The 18,191-nt window shown below is 43.7% G+C and overlaps 1 long non-coding RNA gene across 1 annotated transcript in view; it reads left to right on the forward strand.

Moving 5' to 3' along the window:
* LOC135378483 (uncharacterized) overlaps positions 1-14,750 on the forward strand; it is a 48,235-nt gene extending 33,485 nt beyond the window's left edge. The window contains exon 3 of the long non-coding RNA XR_010418410.1: positions 13,640-14,750. This is a non-coding gene — a long non-coding RNA (uncharacterized LOC135378483). The remainder of the gene's footprint in view (positions 1-13,639) is intronic.
* The last annotated feature ends 3,441 nt before the right edge of the window (positions 14,751-18,191 follow it).

The raw sequence follows: 18,191 nt of genomic DNA on the forward strand, positions 1-18,191 counted from the left end.
TTACCGAACCTATTTAAGCAATGTGCAACCCGGGCATCCCTTTTGTCGTGGCGAAAACAGTGCTACACAGTAAATCATTTTACACCTTTATTGGCTCAAAACAGGTGTATTGTTATAAAAACACCATTTTCTATTCCGCTGATTAAAACAAAAGGTGTAAAAAAAGCATCATTAAAGGTGTAACATCGACATACACCACAGTTTATCTCGTGTCGATCATTAAGAGTGTAAAAGAGGTGTTGAAAAAAGTGTTTACGTTCTATACACCCGTTTTACACACCATTTGATCTGGGAATATGGTGTTGAAAATGGTGTTTTAAGTCGTGAAAGAAAAATTTATACGGATTTGACAGCGCCTCTCATTAGGTAATCATATTATAGACGATAACTTGAGTTAAAAACACAATAATTGGCAGGGAGGGATGTCAGGAAGTTAGGTGATATCTTTGACTCGTTGCAGGCGTACGTGTTAATTGCAAAGACACATTGCCTGTTGAGGAACTCGTAGGCCCAGGAATTCGGAGCGGGAGGCGGACGCACTTGTACAGACCGTTTATTCCAAAAGAATGCTCGAGACCGCCAGTAACACGCGCTACTATAGCGCGCTACATCGTCCTTGTAGCCAAACCCAAACCGAAACCAAAAACCCAACCAAACAGTACCGCATATTTCACAACATTGCCGTCACCGTTATAGACGAGTCCTGCCACACTACGCTTAACGAACGTGCCCCAACAAACTGTATTTCAGTATACGATCAATCTGGTACGCCAATATAGGCTACCGAAGGTGCCCGGGCTCATTGCTGGCATCGTCTGAAGATCGCAGCATCGTAACGCCGCTCATTTCACGAGCACGGACAGCGTTACGATGCTGCGATCTTCACCTCTTCCCTTACGCTTGTCCCACAGCGTTGCTTCCTTTTTTTTTTTTTTTTTGCTCACTCACTCACTTACAGTGTTGCTAGGATCATGATGGGTGCCTGTGGCTGGAACTGGGCCGTGTCCAGGGCGGGTTATTGCCGTACAGACAAAAACGTGGGACTGCATGGCTCGGCATCCTCCCGCAGGAGCTTCATCCTAAGGGGTGTTTTCAATAGAATAATCCTCTTTTAAGGGTGTCCTTGCTTTTAAACACCAACTTTAAGAGTGTTTTATGAGGAATACACCTAATTAAAGAGTGCTTCAGAAAAAACCCACATTTCATTGTGTAAAAAAGGAGTGCGCAATGGGACAAGCATGTGCTTAAAGGTCAGCTACGCCGATTTCCCGATGTGTTGAAACGGTTGTGATATTCAGAACGAGCACATCCAACTGCCCCCGAAACGCACCTTCGTTTGTCAATTTTGTCTTCCTATTACGAAAATTAATTAGTCAAAGAAACCAAAACAAGCCATGGGCGCAGCCATTTTTGTGACGTAGATGGGATAAACCTGCTCCATCTACGTAGATAGAGAATCGTGCGTCTGATTGGATGAAAGCTGAGGCTTTCTCTGACTTCCCTGGCGTCTTCTCCCGTTTGCGAGGAAATCCAGTTATGGCCGCCGGCTACGATGAGCGTTTCTTCCGAGGTAATCCCGAGAACTATTGAACGATGGAAACAACAACTGCGAACACACCTCAACATCATTTTTGGGCGTGAAATGGTGATTATGTGCTCGAGAACTTCGCAGTTCAACCGTTCAGCTGCCATTCACGTCAACCCGTTTGCTGCTTTTACTACAAGTGCAGGAATGGGAGCGATTGAGCAACAACGTGAGACTTGGTGATTGTTGAGGACTGGTCTTCAAAGAAAGAAGGCCGTATTTCTGCCCATGCACTACGTGCGATTGCCAGGCTTGTTACACGAGATACATATATTGTGCAGCATCATAGCGCGACTGCAATGAACGACGTAGGAATGTATCGTGACCACTCGAACTGCATTCGTTGAACCATTCGTCGGTTATATGAAAGTGCAGAGTTGCCCCGCACAAAAAGTGTTGGATGTAGTTTTGTAGTGTGTTGTTTATCTCGTAGAGCGCATCGCGGCATGTAGGTCGAGAGCCCTTATACGTATTTTTTGCATGTTTACTTGAGTGTGCGCATTGTTCTATACCACACAGGCCATATTTCATTCATAGTAGTTTCGCAAATAAACACGTACGGGTCGATCTCATATTGCTTTTGAGTTAGGCATGCTGTCTTCAGATCAGGGTATGTGTATCCTGTTTGCTGGGCCCAACAGATGTTATCAAGGGTAGTGCAACATTTCCCACTTCTTGAACCATGCTAACATTGCCAGAATAAGGAACATTACACTGTGCTGTGTATGTCAGTTGTCTCGCGACGTAAACCCCCAATTATTATATTGGGTACTCCACATGTTCAACCAGTCAGCACTTCCCATATCCTATTTTTTTTAAACATGTGCTTAAAATTGCACAACTGTCACTCAAGTAACTTTGCCACCAAATTAATCAGTGACAAAAGGTATATGTACTTTATCACAAATTTAATAACCTTGGTGGAAATGGTTGATGGTGTCCTCTGCCTTGTACGGTGCACTTCATAGCAAAATACGCAATAGTCCAAATGTTTTCCTTGTTCACAAATGCCCTGTCAAAGCTGAAAGACTCTTATCAAAATGGGGAAGCGGGCTTGCTTGTCGAGAGAAACAAATATGAAACCGCAGTGCTCAGCGTAAATAACTGCATGCTCAGCAACTAAGGCTGGTGATGCCGAAGACCTAATATTTCTAGGTTAAAAGGAACAAAGGAGAAAAGACCACTGCAGCGTATTAATGTTGTTTCAAAAGTATAACACTACAAAATTTGTGAGGGTCAGTTGGTGTATTTAGTTATGTTGGTCACCTCTTGCACCAATTTTTAATAAGATTCAAATGCGTTGCTACCAACCAGGACCTAAGCCTGACCTATGATCTAATGGTCAATTTCGAATCAATCATCAGGACTATATCACTCCACACGCACCCAGATCAACACGGCTAAGCCATCAGCGCACACTCAAACCATTCCAGTGCAGGACTGACTGCTTTAAATATTCGTTCTTTCCTCGAACCGTCGAAGAATGGAATTCTCTGTCATCTGCTCAGGTCTCACACCGCTCTGTCACGGCATTTGTGAAAGGCTTAAACGCAGTTACATGATGTGACATACGTGTCTTGCTGTAAATTATTTTGGACTTTCTGTGCCCCTCCTACTTGGACCCTTTCAGGGTTTGTAGTATTTTATAAATAAATAAATAAATAAATAAATAATAATAATAGTAGTATCTATCTATGACCTATATGGACTTTCACCACTAGTTTGGTTTCACACGTGGCTTCTAGTGAAATTCGAAGCTGCTCAGTAGAGCTGACAGGAGACTTGCAGAGTAGAGAATTTTTTTATTTATATTTTCCAAAGACCATGTAAAAAACAATGTGCTGTACCAACTGTATTCAAAGAAATACAGATATACTTTGTTTTAGCTATGTGCATATTAGCAGGTTACAGGTGACCGATGACACACAATGGGCGTCAAGGGTGAGAACACAAGAATACTACCACTGCAGGCACTGTCCTGAAATTCTAAGTCACCATTTGTCAGAAAGCAATGACCACGCACAGCCTAAGGATCATGTTGAGCTCCTTCCATTATTCTTTTTATTGACAGCATGTTGGCTGCCATCCAGTCCATGAAAGTGACCCTTATCGTTGAAAGAACGGTTCAACAGCAAGCGAGCTGGTGATAGTGTCCATGATGGCGAGACCTGAAGAGGAGATACAAGAAGGGACATAAACACACTATGTTGAGACATTGTGTATGTCCCTTCCTATCCCTCGTCTCAGGGTTTTTCGCTATGGACCTTCATGATGTTTCCTTCGGCAAACTTTACATATTTTATGTAGAATTGTGGAGGTACAAATCACACAGTACTTTTCTTGAAACAAGAATCCATAGAAGGTGCACAGTCGTCTTCAGCATTGCACACATCTATGGTACATGTTAATCACCTTGGAATGTCACAGACATGTCATGGAGGCCGGCACATGATTTGTGGTGTTGAGCAGACAACGATTTGTCATATTTTAGGCCCAAAAAGCAGTTTTGGCACCTGCATGTTGAGACAGATGCATCTCTACATACTTTGCCATGACACAAATATATGAAGCAACAAATGTACCCTCTACTTTATGGTTATTAGTCAACACTGCCAAGAATGTGGGTATATACACAGTCTTGTACAACCTACACTCTTCAAAATGACCTTCACACACGACACACTGTAGGTCAACGAGACTCCAGAATGATGTCCTCTCCCTCCCCATTGGCTGAAAACATTTTTCTTTTACTTTGCATAAGGGGAAGTTAGTACAAGAAATGCACACGTTCCTTTTTTGAGCAAATCAGTATTCAGAGCATTACCATACTGTGGTGGGCCTGCAGTGCATTAGGTGGTACAGCACATACTGCAAAAAATTTATGTCCCCATTCTAATGACAGTCTTCTCCAGTTTTTCAAACTGCCATTTCCCATAGTGCTTTATGGTATGACACAGCATTTCTAAATCTTTACTGTAGTTTACCGATTGTAGCAGAAAAAGATACTACTGTTTCCGATCACAGGACGCAAGCCATAAGTGCTATACGGCAACAGTACATGCTGCTGTCTAGCAGTTGTTTGTGTTTGGACATGGTATGGTGCATGCAGGGTAAATTCCATGGTTAAAATATCCAAACGTGAACAACTGTTAGATTACATGATGTAGAATGCTCTATAGTACAGTAAAACCTCCAAAGTCGGACACCCACCTACCTCGGACAACTCCCCATGATTTCGTTGCACGGGCAGGCTCCTATTGAAACTACATGGCGACGAAATTCTCTATGTCGGACACCTCCCTATCTTGGAAGTAGGATAGGGTTTTCCCTGCAAAGTCGGACAAAACCCTGAAAAAATTACCTCAATATCGGCCCATCTTTGCACCAAAAAGACCCAAAATGAGCCAGTGGCCTTGACTTTTGCCCCTTTTTTCCCCTATACTGGTCTCAGCATTTTGTTGCTTTAGTTTTTAGAGTCCAAAAACAAGTGCTGTCAGTCTACATTGTAATTCTTTATGTGAGCACTTGTCTTCAGTTTGTCTAGAGCCTTTGAACGAGCACTGCACCAAAGCTATGAGAAGTGGGCTGACGCTTCAGAGACAAGTCCTTGCTGCTCGAAAAGCTCCAGAGGTAATGCCATTGAGTAGAATCCGAACAGAATTGAATATACTAAAATCAGTAATAATTATCAGTGAAGAGTGGGTAGAGGTACCACTACCAGGCACCACCACCAGGTACCACTAAGGACCTTAAATTGAAGAAGGGGGACATTTCTCACAGCTGTGATCTCTTCCATTTTTTGTTGCCGTCATATTCTGTAACTCGGACACCTCTATAAGTAGGAGATCATTTGGCTGCACCGCGGGTGTCCAACATAGGAAGGTTTCACTGTATTTATGTTCCGTGTCATGTGACCACAAACAATATATGCTTTTGCTCATGCTGCACAGCAAGGCGAATTGAGCTGCATGTGAGGATAATAACATGAAATCCGAGGCGCGGAGGAAAAGGCATGACTTTACGGTCTCTGTGTCAGTTGTTTCATGTTGTAATTGCGTACCAGCTGGCCTGTACCTGAGAATAGGTTTGATACATTGTACACGCACCATAGACATGCAGTATGTGGTGTGTTGTGATAGTAATGCCGCTGCCAATTGAACAATAATGCTCCAGGTGGATTGTTTCGGTACAATCTTGAACTATGCATACCAAGGGGTAGGGCATCTGCGTGACAGGTTTACCTGGAAGTAAGAATGTAAATGTTAGCTGAAGTCATTGAATAATTAACATTATCAATATACTGCTGTAGATGATACAAACAATAGCACACAAGATGCTCCGATATGTTCTGCAGGAATGTCTCTGTACTCACAATATTAGTACAGCAGCTACAGAACGGCATAAAACAAGTTTTTGTATACATGATACCACTTGAATGCAACAAAAGCTTCTGCTGCACTGCCAGAACACCACGGCGGACAGATTTACCTTACTTCACCTGAGAAAAAGTATGTACTGTTGCACACATGATGCTGTTTGAATGTCTCGAAAAACATAATTTATGACCGAAAGACATCAACTGGAAGATTTCGATTTACCTTAGCCAAAACTGAAAAAAACTATGTGCTGTTGCACACATGAAACTGCTTGAACTGCCCTTGAGCGCTCTGGAAGAACACCTTATTTGTGACCAAAATACAACAGCTGAGCCAACACTGAATTTATACCTTACTCAAAATACACAAGATGTGCTGCCGTGCATATGATACGATGATACGGCTTAAATGTACTCTGAAAGCGCTGGCACCTCAGGCATGGTTGCTCTAAGCTAGCGAGCAACAGCAAGGGTATACGAACACAAGAAGTCGAGCACAAGTGATGGAATGCACTTGATTAATCAGAAAATGAAATGTCTCAGTACCAGGTGTCACTGTTCCGTCAACAAAAACAGATGAACTTTGAAGGGGCGTCTGGTTGGCACTGGTGACAGCCTTCAGCTTGAAACCCAGACGGTGATAGTTGATACGTGGAGTGATAGTTGAGACGTGGAGTGCAAGCTTTGCGGTGGTGCCAGAATGCCTGTGAAATCATTTAACAAATAAGGCAATTCCAAATCTGTACTGAGAATACACCCGCTGGGGCGTAATCTCTAAAGGATGAAGCAGTAACTGACAGATAGCGTATTTTTCTCTTCTACGTGATGCAATTTGCACCGCATTACTGACTTGTCTAACATTAGGCGTCTTACTTTTATCTCCTGCCTAGTCCTGCCCCTGCAATCTCCTGCTGCAGATAAGGCTGGCACAGCATCCCGGACGAGACATCTTCGGCTTCTTGTGAAACAAGTTGCGTATTGCTTCCGTAACATTCGTATGAGCCAGATGAACAGATCAAATCGCTGCTTTCGAATGTGGCACCTAGTCGGAGTTGTAACCGATTGTTGCAGTCAATAGATTTCTCTTTCGCCTTTCGGAAAATTGTGGTTTGAAACATTGGAACTGCATTGTTCTTGCAGACGGGAGCAAAACGCTCACGCATTCTCGGCACGCAGCACAGAACACGAATCACACCAGGAAGTCTGTACTGGCCTAGCAAATGCTTTGCAGTCGAAGGAAGCAAAACTCACGTTCCTCATGGGTCCAGAAATATACAGGCTCCCTAATAGCGAACTGTTTATCACTTCCCCAATGTGAATCTGCGCAGGAGACGGCTCGGCAGAAGAAACTGGCCGGCTTGGCGGAAGAAACCAAGCCAAAAGTCATGCCAAGCCGGAGCGCGGGCAGACCACGAATGTGTCGTCGACACAGGGTTTGCGGGCCACAAGACGGGATGTCAGTGAAACTAAAAATTCACTTTTTCGGAAAACCGCGAGGAGTTTGGGATAACTATTTTGCATACATAATCAGTGTTCCCTTATGAACACATCGTGTGAGTACCATTCCATTCTGTAACACTCGAAAATCGGCGTAGCTGAGCTTTAAAAAAGGTGTAAAATGATCTACTGCGTACTGTCGAAACATCGGCCTATCTTTTAAACGTTTCATAGCATATTATAACCTTTGTGTTAGATTACCCATTAAAAAAACTAGTTTTTGTTAAGGAAGGGAGTTGCCTCAGGACAGAAGCCGCCGATATTTCGAACAGAGACTGTTCTTCTTCTGGGCACCGTCCTCATCATTGGCATGGTATTTAAAGGGTTAGGTGTGACGTGTTTAAAGGTTCATGCGAATTGTGGGTCAACAGCCCGGAGGGAAGAAAGGTTCTATACGGGCTTTTACGGCCGGCGTGAATGGCTGCTTTGTTGCTGCTTTGTAACAAAGCAGCCATTCATTCCGGCCGTAAAAGCCCGTACGGAACCTTTCTTCCCTCCGGGCTGTTGACCCACAATTCGCATGAACCTTTAAACACGTCACACCTAACCCTTTAAATACCATGCCAATGATGAGGACGGTGCCCAGAAGAAGAACAGTCTCTGTTCGAAATATCGGCGGCTTCTGTCCTGAGGCAACTCCCTTCCTACATTCTACCGGTTCGCTGGATTTCTACCCATCATAGTTTTTATTAAGTTTCCTGTAATCTGTCCTCCACTTCTTATTATTTTACTTTTATTCAACTTCGCAGCCGTCTGATATATCAACCACTTTAACCTATATATTTCAACATTCGTTAAAAATATAGGTTAAAGTGGTTATTATTAAAGTCGTTATTATTGCTTGTATATATATAAAAGTAAAATAACAAAATGTGGACGACAGATTACAGGAAAGTTAACAAAAAACTAGTTTATTTAGTGGGTAATCACACTTCACAACACAACTAACACAAAGATTATAATATTTGTGTTAGATTACGCACTAAATTTACTGGTTTTCGTTAAGTTTGCCGTAATTTGTCGTCTGCGCCTTTTTATTTTACTTTTATTCAACTTCGCAGTCGTCTGATATATCAACCTCTTTAACCTATGTATAGATATATTTAAAAGTGTTCATTCTAGGTAGTTTTTATCGCTGCCCCCTGGTTACTCGCATTGGGCCCTACAACGGGAGCTGTAGGATATTATAGTAGGATATAGTAGGATATTATAGTAGGATATTATAGTAGCTGTAGGATATAGTTAGTAAGCCAGCAAGCTAACTCTTTTAATTATTGATTTTAGGGGTAAGTAATGTCGAGTTTGAGTTGCAGTGCCCAACTGGGCTCACTGCAATTAACATACTCTTTGAGATGTCACACTAGAAGGTTGTGCTACAGTACACATTTATGTTTTAATATGTAGAGCATATACAGCGTGTTACACCTAAAGTGATAAAAAATTCTAACTGTCCACGTGGTCGTCGGAGGATTGTGGGACTTCCGGTAATTACCTTCTGGAAACTTTTGGAATCATAGAGGAAGGCTTTGAGAGGAAGGAATTTTAATTGCGGGAAATAAATTTTTAGTCAATTGAACTTTGAAAATTGCCAAACGAACCTAACTTTCTTTTTTACAGAAATATGAAGTCGTCCACGGATAACCGCAGGCCCAAAAAAAAAATATGCACAGTATCGCAACTGAAATAGTCGAAAAAAAATGTGCTTTAGGCCGCCTGCTTGATTTTCGCAAAGAAGCGCGCGTGAAATGTGGGTCTCGAGGAGGAAGTGTCCCCGCCGTCATTTGTTTTGCCTTCTTTGTGATAAGTCACTTGATTTGTTTTCCTTGTGATAAGACGGTTGTCACCAGCATCAAGGTCAAAGCGTGCAAAAGAAAGGTAAAACAAGAGGGGGGAACTCTTCCTTCTCTCCCCGCAACTTCCATGCGCTCTTCTTTTCGACAAACAAGCAGGTGGGGCTAAAGCGAAAATTTTACTAATTGTTTTCGGCTATTTCTGTTGCGATAGTATATTCATAGTTTCTGTTGGGTCAGTGGTTATCGGCGGATGACTCCATATCTTCGTGAAGAAAAAGCGAGGTTTGCTTGGTAATTATCAAAGTTAAATTGAAAAAATCAATTTCCCTCAATTAAAAATTGTCCAAAGCCTTCCTAAATGGTGGCAAAAGTTTCCAGAAGGTAATTGCCGAAAGTCCTACAATCCTTTGGCGAGTACGTCGTGAGTTAGAATTTTTAATCACGTTAGCTGAAACATCCTGTATAGGCACGACAAACTGCAGTGCAGTGATCTGATTGCTGCGCCAATTGCGCGATACGACCAACCCTGCTGCATCCAACTAGATTTTCCCAAAATATCAGGAATCTGCGCCAGGCCTGCGCAGACATCCACCTGCGCTGTTAAAAGCTCCAGCTGGGTCATTCCACGCCAAATGATCCAAAGGTCCTGCTCGACCCCCCGCACTTCTGGACCAAAAAAATATTGTGGATATCCTATGGCATTAATAGCCATTTCCCAAAGTTTTACTGCGGAATATTGATCCCCTGTCATTTTACGCGGGGTCAAAGTTTTCGGTAAGCACGAAAATCATAGTATGCTTGAAATAATCGGGTGGGTGCATCGCTCGCGTTACTCGCATAATTATGGTGCTGAAACAGGCGAATGGGTTCGGAAAATGTGCTGAAGGAGCAATTTTTGGGAAATTTCAACTTTTAGTGCCCTAAAAGGCCCCGGCTATCGACGCTTTTTCTTGCGACTTTGCGTTTTTAAAATATACTTTACGTAACAGCTGGAATTCTTGAAAACATTGTGGCCGTTCACGAGGACCCATTCTACAAGCCTGCTTGTTTACAAAGCCGTCAATGCAGTAGTTTTTGCCATAGTACACCTTAAAGCTGGCGGTTTTCGCAAAGTTTGACGTTTTTACGACCAATTTTCAAAAGGAAGCGGTCGTCAAAGAACAGTCATTTGGTATACATTAGGTAAAGAAAACCCTCAGCCCAAACATACAAAAAAACTAAAGAGGTACTTTTTGATAAGCGCGAGAAAATATTTTTTTCGCTGAGCATACTACGCGGAGGCGCACGCGCTCTCCGGCGGAGGGAGAGCGTTGGTGAGCATCGCGGGCATGGAGCGCTGCAACGCGACAGCTCAGATACGCCGCTGCTTGTCGCACGATGCCAAAAACGATAATTTGGACTTGTGGGCACCGATCTCCTGCCTGCACAGCCTACTGCCTATGTCGCGACAGGTAAGTAAACTGCCTCCATCAGTGTAGCAACGCGAGTGATACTTTGCATTGCAAACCCGACCGAAACGTATAGCCGCATGAAAGCGGTTTTGCTTACACCTTCCTCTTACCATTTTTATACGAGTTGTAGAAAAACAAAACGTCTGTAACACAAATGAATGGTCGTGCTCAGCACACTAGCACGGTGAAGGCGCTCAAGATAATGTCCAGTAGTTGATGCAGTAGAAGTCGCCTCCGCGTTTCTGGCATGTTCTTTGAACACCCGGAATACCCAATGTTGTTGGGAATGGATGTTGTCTTCACAGTGATTTCAGTGTGGCTAACGGGTTCGAAGCAGTGATACCTCCCTGTTCCAGGCACGGCCCTTGCGCTGTCGTAGCGGTTCTTCAGCGCCCCTTGCTGCCGCACTACCTGTTCTTCCGGAACCCAGATCGATGGGCATCGATGGGCAGTTCTGGGCATCGAGATTTGCCTCTGCCCAGCTGTACAGATCCACGGGTCCCAGTATGTGACCTTCTAAGGGCCTCTGAATGTTGGCTTTAGCAGCAAGATTCTTTAGAGTCCCAGCTCCATTGCACGGCCCTTTCCCATGTGAGGTCGCATAGAAGTGTCATTCATACACTTATGCTGAAATCCGAGTAGTTGTGACAGAGGTTGACGAATTTTGTGTGTGTGTGTGTGTGTTGCGAGCCTGCGCCGTCCGTGAAGTTTATTTATTTATTTGCGTGTGAGCTCTGTCTGAAAGGTATACACCACGGCATTATCGTGCCTTAAGCAATCTGATATCACAACGAATGTACGGTGACGCAAGTTCATATCACCAGGGAAGCAGTTGTAAAATACCATCGAGTGAACGGTGGCCTGTCCTTGATCCCAATGATTGCGGGGTGTCCTGTACGATAAAGCTGTAGTATTCGGCAAAATCTATTAGGATGACACCTTCTTCAGGAGGGAGCGAATCTTTTAGATTCTGAACGAACTCTGATTGTTCCTTTGCCGCGCAGTGGTGGTATTTCAGTGATTCCAATTTATGCGTCAGGTGATCGACAAAGTCGTCCCGACAGGGTCTTTTCTGTCAGCCACAGAACAATAAAACGTAGGACACGTATGCTCACGTGTCGTTGGGATTTGCATCCCAGAGAGGAGATTTGTATATCCCGTAGAGCCGTTATCTCCAAAAGGTTCCCATCTTACGATATCTTTGCCTTTTACAAGCGCAATAAACTGGCGGCATATGCAGAGCTGACGAACGTTCAGAGCCTGTGGCGTGCCGCCGCCTGCACCGCAGGCTACTGTCTCCAAAAGCAGGCAACTGTCAGTGGAGGAACAGGAAAACAACCCTTTTCCACTGATAAATTTTCAACTTTGTAGATTACGTATATGATGCACGCAACTATGGGACGTCATCTTGGGTTCCTTGCGCATAGGGGGGTACTGAGCAGGACCATTTATTTCCGGTGCAGACGTTTTGCTTTTGTACAACTCGTATAAAGATGGTAAGAGGAAGGTGTAAGCAAAACCGCTTTCACGCGGCTATACGTTTCGGTCGGGTTTGTAATGCAAAGTATCACTCGCGTTGCTATACTGATGGAGGCAGTTTCCTTACCTGTCGCGACATAGGCAGTAGGCTGTGCATGCACGAGATCGGTGCCCACAAGTCCAAATTATCGTTTTTGGCACCGTGCGACAAGCAGCGGCGTATCTGAGCTGTCGCGTTGCAGCGCGCCATGCCCGCGATGCTCACCAACGCTCTCCCTCCGCCGGAGAGTGCGTGCGCCTCCGCGTAGTATGCTCAGCGAAAAAAATATTTTCTCGCGCTTATCAAAAAGTACCTCTTTAATTTTTTTATATGTTTGGGCTGAGGGTTTTCTTAATACCTAATATATACCAAATGACTGTTCTATGACGACCGCTTCCTTTTGAAAATTGGTCGTAAAAACGTCAAACTTTGCGAAAACCGCCAGGTTTAAGGTGTACTATGGCAAAAACTACTGCATTGACGGCTTTGAAAACTAGCTGGCTTGTAGAATGGGCCCTCATGAAGGGCCACAAAGTTTTCAAGGATTCCAGCTGTTACGTAAAGTATATTTAAAAATAGCAAAATCGCAAGAAAAAGCGCCGATAGCCGGGGCCTTTTAGGGCACTAAATGTAGAAATTTCCCCAAAATTGCTTCTTGAGCACATTTGCCGAACCCAGTCGTTTATTTCAGCACCATAATTATGCGTGTAACGCGAGCGATGCACCCGCCCGATTATTTCAAGCATACTATGGTTTTCGTGCTTACCGAAAACTTTGACCCCGCGTAAAATGAAAGGGGCTCAATATTCCGCAGTAAAACTTCGGAAAATGTCTATTAATACCATAGGGAATCCACGATTATTTTTTGGTCCAGAAGTGCGGGGGGTTGAGCAGGACCTATGGATCATTTGGCGTGAAATGACCCAGCTGTGACCCTCTTAAGTGAAGAAAAATAGCATAGGCTCTTTGGTTGCACGTTGAACATATGTTTATAAGTCCCAAACGTCGCCACACCAGGATTGGACAGCTGTGCAATCCTGGTCCACTTGAAAGTATATTAATTTTAATTAATAATAATTTAATCAAATTAATTTAATCATCAAATTAATTTAATTATTTTAATCAAATTTAATTAAATAATATTTTAATTTTTTTTTTTTTTTTGCTTGGAAAGGGATTTTTTCCTGCTGTAGTAGGTTCTCTAAATCACTCTCAATCACTGCACTGCTATGAGAAACATCCTCATTTAACTTTATTTCATTCACGGCAGCAAATGCCAACTCAATTGTAACCCCTGAAATATGGTATGCATTTTCCGCGGAAGAGATAGATCTTATGAAATTATATTATTCTCTGATAATGTGGTATTGTTTTCCTGGCACTCTTCATCATTTACCTCGTAACGTACTTTACTTGCAGAAGCCAGAAGTCAGGAGAGGCGCATATGTATCCTACCATCATCCACACAGGAGATGACTTGCAAACATCTGCATCATTCTCTGTTTTGACCGAAGGGTTCATGGTGAGGGCATCCTGCGTGGAGGACACAGTGGCATTGCTGATTGTCACCTTCTTAACCTTGGATGTTGTGTACAGTCCTGGAGCTGCCACCAGTCTTGTGCTTCTGGAGCGCATGTGCCTTAAATGCCCTTAAAGTGATGACAGCCCTAGCGGCCGATTAACTGTTACATGAACGTGGTATCACCGTTTATGGTTTATGCGGATTGAAACATTGCACAAATCTCATAAAGTATATCGATTAAGAACTGCTAGTTGTCATAACTAGTTGCTCTGCTTCATTAATTTCCAGGTAATGCTCCATCGTAGAGCGGGTTGCCTCGGAAAGCCCCCCCCCCCCCTTTATTATTTTGTGTGCTACAGCTATGTGACGGACATCCTGAGGCTGCGAGAACACAGCACCTATTATGGTATCAGGTGGAAGACTGGAAATTAATTCGGAATAGCCGCAAAACGTTATCCAAGGCATGAAAGAGCATACACAAAGATGTAGCAGACAGCGCGCAAGTGTTACTGGCAAGCTTCTTATACAGTAACAATTGCAGCATCAACGAAAAGTATGCAAGTGTTACTTGAATTTTGCAGCAGCATCACCAACCAGCACATCAGCAAGACGTTCGTGCTGTTATCAGAAACCCTCTTCATTGCATTTTGCACATATTTTTGGAAGCTTCTCTGGTATCGAATCACATTCCAATTTTTCTCCCCCGTAATGGGAATTCGTTCTCAGTTCATAGCCACTACGCTCAGCGCCTGCTCGTTCTTAATCGATGTGGATAATCAGATTTGTGCAGGGTTGTGAACAACGTCAAAGTTAAGCGGGTGGTTCAGATGTTTCAATTTAAAGAACAAAGCCTGTTGCTGCTATCTTGTCTCAAAGGAGTGCTAATAGTGAAAGCAATAAGAAACTGATCTTAAGCCTATAGTCTGGAACGATTCAGTAACTTGTCAAAAAAATACAAAATGCCACTTGCAATAAATTCTGTCTTTCTGCGCTATGCTCTAACTGCCAGTACACCTTGACGTGAGTGATCAAAGGGAATTTATATTTGTACGTTGACGACAATAGCTGTTGGTCATTTCCAGGCCAAGTTATGCAGAGTTGCCGCTCGGCCCCACCAGAATTTTATGTGAATTTTTTTGGTGGTTCCTTATGACTCCGAAAGCAACAAAACATTGGTGATTGGTCTTTTCTAACGCATTTGAAATTTATGGTGTGCAGAGCCCCTCAAAGATGCAATTGCTTGGCGAAAACCAATATGTCGTTTTAAGCCGGCGTTACGGCCCACGTAAGGCACGGAGCACGTTAAAAAGCTCGTATTTGATAGGGGAGAGTTCATTTTACCGTATGTAAGCAATTTTCAACACCGCACTGGACGGGCTCGACGCTTGTGGCGTACACGAAATTTCCAAAGTTTGTGTAAATTTACGATTTTTTTTGCAATATAAAATTCTGGAATTTCTCTTCAAAATTTTTTGTACTATAGCCCCCGTGTTCTACTTTAAGCACAAAAAAATCCAATCACGCCGGTGCACTGTGAGCCACGGTAAAAAATCGAGAGGTTGTGAAAATTCGACAAAATGCACATATTTGACAAGAAAAATCGGTTTAAGGAGGTCGGAATAGAAGCGTGATCAAGGTGTCATTCGATGCAGCGTCTTCCTAGCAAGACGTAGCAAAAACATCTCAGAGGTACTTTTTGTTAAACTCACTAATTTTTTAATTGAATGTAAATTCGCAAACGTGTGTGCGCGCTGCGGCGCATCGTACCGAATGAATAACTGAGCGGGTCACTCACAAAACACTAGATGGAAAGAAAACACTAGGCAGTCGCAGTATTGAAGGGCAAATAACGGTAGCAAACACGTGTTTGCCTCCTTCGAGACCCGACGGTTGTGCAGTGAGCTCATCAAGCTGGCCATCTCGCGATCTAACGAAACCTTTAGCCAGCTCACGGTGCTGGTAAGTGAGAGATAAGGAAACACATGGAGATATGGGTCCATTCATGTTTTATGGTACCATATGGCTGATTTTTGGCCGTGCGGCATCCGGCATCTCTCAGTCGAGTCGTTGACATGAGTAGAGTAATCACGACGTGAACAGTGGTCAAGTACTGCCTGCACTGAACACAAGCGGAGGATGCATTAACCAGTCAATTCCTGTTATTTGCCATTATTCCTATCATTTTTTTTTTTTTTGCATGTGCGTGTTAACACATTCAAGTATTTGAAAGAAATTCCTTTAGCTGTCCATTCCGCTTGCGTGTAAACTTAATTAGTAGCTGCTGTGATGTACGATCTTTTCGCTTTGTGCGCCAACATTTGAGATCTACGTGATAGAGAAAGAGAAAAATTTTGTCAGTCATGGGTGCTATCACTTTCGGTACCGGATCAGCTATTTCCGGACATTGCTGTTGTGTACGAAGATATGACACATGTGCTGCGTTATTCAGGTAAGGTCTAATGTTTCTTTCATAGCCATCTTGCATAGAGGGACGTTCCACCCCCACACAAAAATGAAAAAAACAAAGCACCGTTGCAATTTGTTCTGTTTCCCTGTAGTACTCGCTAACTGCACCAGTGCCACCAGCCCTGCTCGACCCCCCCCCCCCCCCCTAGAATTCTATGTGAATTTCTTGGTGGTTCCTTATGACTCCGAAAGCAACGGAACAATAACGAAATTGCAATGTGCATGTCCTTGTACGCTCGCCCATGTTTCTCTGAAATAACAATCCCCCGTATGGAAGATGACTATTAAAGAAACGTTATACCTGGCCTGAATAGCCCAGTAACATAGCTCACAGCAGTATCATAGCCCAGTATCACAACAGAAATGCCCGGAAATAGCTTATCCGACATCAAAAGTGATAGCACCCGTGACTGATTTTTTTTTTTTTCGCTTATACGTACGTCTCAACTGTTGGCGCACAAAGCGAAAAGATCGTACGTCACAGCTACTAAGTAAGTTTTATATACGTGCAAAAGGAGTGGAGAGCTAAAGGGTTCGGTTCCTTATACTGGAACGAGATAACACACACATGCAAAAAAATGAAAGGAACAATGGCACATCCCAGGAACTTACTGGTGAAAGCATTATCCGCTTGTGTTCCGTGGAGGCAGTACTTGATGTTCAAGTTGTGATTACCCTACTCGTGTCAACGACTCGACTGACGGATGCCGGATGCCGCACGGCCAAAATCAACCACATGGTACCAGTAAGCCTTAATGAACGCATATCTCCACGTCCTTCGTTATCTCTCACTTACCAGCACCGTGACCTGCCTATAAGTTCCGTTGGTGCACAAGATGGCCAGGTTGATGAGCGCTCACTGCACAACCGTCGGGTCTCGAAGGCGGGAAACACGTGATTGCGATCGTCATTTGCTCTTCAATAATGAGACTGCCTGGTGTGTTCTTTCCATCTAGTGTTGGTGAGTGACCCGCTCAGGTGTTCATTCGACACGATGCACCGCATCGCGCATACACGTTTGCGAAATTACCTTCAATTAAAGAAATATTATTTCAGTTTAACAAAAAGTACCTCTCAGATTTTTTTGGGTACATCTTGATGATGAAAATTGCTTACATACGGTAAAATTAACTCTCCCCAATTTCGTTATAGAATATCAATGTTCCGTTGCTTTCGGAGTCATAAGGAACCACCAAAAAATTCACATAAAATTCTAGGGGGGGGGGGGGGGGTCGAGCAGCACCTCTGGATCGCGTGGAATGGCACTGGTGCAGTTAACGAGGGAAACAGAACAAATTGCAACGGTGCTTTGTTTTTCATTTTTGTGTGGGGGTGGAGCGTCGCCCCACTCCCTGGGGCATCAAGTGACTCCCCCATGGGGTCACCTGATGCCGGTAGGAGTCAAAACAGTTCCATGCCAGTAGCCCTCTTGATGGCATCAAATGACCCTACCGCCTTGATGGGGTCATAGTTGCTCTAAAAGGGGGGAGATGATATGTGTGGCAGGGTTTGACTCCACCATGGGGAGTCACCCTAACTCCCTTCTTTAATTAGAGTGTGAGCTACCGAGGACAGAGGCGGGCAGAGCGTTCAGATATAGCACGGCATCACCAACATTGTTGCCTTTCGGAAAGTATTTAGGATGGAATCGCTGACGAAAAACGAAAACGAAAAACACTCTGGAAGCGAATCACATGACTGTTATGATGAATGTGATGTTGAAGCCAGCCGCCTTAACTTTCAGTATCCACAACGATCCAGGGAAAATAGCGGGCATTAAAACCACGTGATCTCCAGGAGCCATTCACAGCGCTGCTCGGCACACGGATCCTCATTGAAGTGCGCATGCGCAGACCGACTTGCTTCCCGTACCTTCTCTAATTCAGTTAATTCAGTTACGGATACAAACAAACGGTAAAGGGAGGAATTGCTTGGAGTATTACTTCATCAACATTACGAAATATGTCCATCGAAAGTCAAGCA

Source organism: Ornithodoros turicata, chromosome 1, assembly GCF_037126465.1.
Source record: "Ornithodoros turicata isolate Travis chromosome 1, ASM3712646v1, whole genome shotgun sequence".
NCBI lineage: Eukaryota > Metazoa > Arthropoda > Arachnida > Ixodida > Argasidae > Ornithodoros > Ornithodoros turicata.